Consider the following 3,271-nt stretch of genomic DNA (forward strand, 5'->3'; position numbering starts at 1 on the left):
GCAACAAATGGCTCATGTAAAGGCTGATGCTTTCTGTACATACTCAGTCATCTCTTCAAATGTTCAAACATCTATGAAGCATTCCAGAAGTTGCTCACGTAGAGTTCAATGATATTCATCACTCCAAATCGATCTTTTATGAAAAAATGCTTTATTTGAAAGAAGCAGAAGAAAATATACAATTATATTTAGAATTTGATGGCCAATGCAAAAAACATGAAATAATATAATTTTTTAAGTTTCACGAGTTGTGCCAGCAGCATTTATTTTTGGAAAATGCTCAATTTCAACTATAAATATCTTCAAAGTTTCTTACCACGTGCAGTTTGTTACAACTTATTTTGCTTACGTGACCAGATGTTTGCTGTTTGGTTGTGTGTGTGTCAAATTGCTTTAAATGGAGGGTTGCGACGAACTTTGCTTTGAAAAAGTTTGCAAGACAAGACAACTAACTATACTTTATAGAAACTGCGAAATGCAATCGCCATAAAATCTTATCTATTGATTGATTTTGGTTTAAACCAAAATGAAAAAATTAATTTCACATACTTTTCGTCAGGTCGTTTAATTTAGCTCTTGCCAAGAAGCAATTGAAGCTGTTGGATTCACTTTATGCTTTTTTAATGCTAAAAGATGGGAAACAACACCAGATTTAAAAAAGCATGTAAGCATTTACAGCTTTTCATGTTGCTTTTCATGCTTTGTCCACTACAGAGATTGCTCGATTTTTGGAATTATTATATATATCGTCATTTTTTAATATTCCAACCACGAACGTTTGAATGCGTTATACTATGACGTTATATTGATATTTTCGAAGCTTTTTATAAAGACGGCTACATCGCAAAAAGCAAGACTGCAAAGCAAGCACACCAGTTGATTTGTCGTCAGTCAAGTAAGACAGAAGAAAACGAAAATTGTCCTAAGCCTCAAATTACTGGCAAATGACTTGACCCGTCTGATGTCCCAATAAAAAAGTAATAGAATAGGCCTTCAATGAAGAGCCGCTTTTATTATCACGGCATGAAAGATAACACAATATGAAAATTAGGACAAAAGCGCTGTTTTGGGTAATGTCATTTCCGCATTAAAGTTGGCGAAAAGGTTAGATGAACGAAAATTGCACAGTTTGAACTTAATTTACAGCTTTCTGGGTTTATATTAAATGAAGCTGGTCAGAAGGTATCTGATACCACACTTAGATTTATTTTCTTATATTAATAGCCGGTTACCACAGGGATACCTTAAGATATTAAAAATAATAGGTATTTAAAAAAAATTTCTTTCTCTTCTGCAAATTGTCCAGCGTTAGGCCTATATTCTTTGTTGAAACGTCATATCATGCAAAATGAAAATTATCAGAGCATCAACCACGATGCTATCTCATTATGCTTGGTGTAAATCCGAAGATATAGTTCTATTCCATCTCGTCTCTGGTGCTTTTAAGTGTTGCCGTAACAAAAAGTCGATTGATCCGTTACATTCTGCATTCTTTTTTTGAAAAATTATAGAACTGAAAACCAAACAAACTTGTTTCTTCCACAACGTTGTGTGATTGATAAAACAACTAATCGTTCATGTTTATCCTTCAGTGTTGCAAGCCAAAAATTTTACTATTGAAATCTGAAATCATCTTCTGCTACATCTTGACTATCCTGCAGACGTTGTCTAAAAACAGCAAGGTCGAATAGCATACTCAAACTATATTACTTGCTTGCAAAATGTTATTTGTACATCCCTTCTAACAGCATAATGTAAGATATTTCTAACAAATCACTTTCTTTGCACAGCGTCCATCTATCATGTAGTGCAAACGATGAAAGTTGAATATCAGACCGCTTTGGTTATAATTATTTTGACAGAAGCATTACCTTTGGATGGATATTTATGCAATATATTGGGATTGATTTGTTATTATACCACTCAACTGCTCATTTTACATAACTTTGAAGATCGGTTCAATGTACATTGTACAGTAGGCTACATGGAATTGGTCAGTGTTAGGAAAACGTGTCATGGCAACACAATTTGAAACTTGTTGAACAGGGTTTTGAGCTTGTGATAACACTAAGTGTGCATTGCTAGCACAAAACTGCGACTCTTACATTTGGTTTTACTCTAATTTTAAACAAAGAGATGTTAAAGGGACTAGTTTTTATATGTAGCTGGGTTCAATTGGTTTGATATAATTATTGACACAGTTTAAAATTAACATACACACAGGATACGCAATTCGTATTTGAAAAATATACGCTGTTTGTTTAGTACATACAATATGTACAGTAGAATATTTTTATAAACATTTATCACCAGTTAAATTTCAATAATATTTTTTGAAGAGATTTTATGCCATCTCTTGAGCATTGTTGGAAAAGTGAAATGTCCCCAGATAAATCTTATCTTAGCAAGACGAACATTTCCTGCTTTGTGACCATATTTTCTTATTTCTAAACAAATCGCATTTATCTAACGTAAAAGTAAATACAGTAATATGAAAACAAGTCTTCTTGAAAACTGTAAACAAAATATATGGATCAAGACCTGGTTTCGTTCATAAACGACCCATCATGTTGCTTCCGAAACCAGGGGAGAAGCTTTGTTGAATGTTAATCATCGTTCATTAACGTAACATAGACGTAAGTACATTTATTATCAACTAGGTCAAACCTTGTGTGTCTTCGTCACTATTCAGGAGTTAAACTCTCAGCAAATAAACAAAATCAACATTTTCACAGCAAAGAGGTGAAGATGGCTGTGAGTGGTAAAGTCTATTTAAGCAAGACAACAAAATTTGTCATTTTTACATTGATTCAATGTCTGCAGACATTGAATCAATGTAAAATTGCCGAACTTCACTGTATGGGAAGTAACGTCGAGATAATTCTTTTGTCATCGACATTAATACATCACGGGTTTGGAGTGGGAAATCTGCTACGTACATGAGAAACCACGTGATGGTCATGGATGATCGCTTCTTTAAACACTTCACGTCAACAATACACACTTTATGCCAAAATAAAGGAAGTTAAGTGTTTCCTCTTTATGTTTATAAATAAAAATAAAATAAGTTGTTTGAAGCAAAGTAGGGCTTAAAACGTGTATTGCGATTTCACTTCGAATTCCGCAGGGCATGGTAACACAGCTATGCCTTTTAATTTTCCCTTCACTCGCCGAATAGATGTAAGTTGTAAACTTTATGCACTAAGAAATTTCTTTATATTTTGTTTTACATATTTTTCACTTTTTCTTTTTGAATCTAAACTGTCTTTTC

Source organism: Aplidium turbinatum, chromosome 15 (genome assembly GCF_918807975.1).
Source record: "Aplidium turbinatum chromosome 15, kaAplTurb1.1, whole genome shotgun sequence".
In the NCBI taxonomy this organism is placed as follows: Eukaryota; Metazoa; Chordata; class Ascidiacea; order Aplousobranchia; family Polyclinidae; genus Aplidium; species Aplidium turbinatum.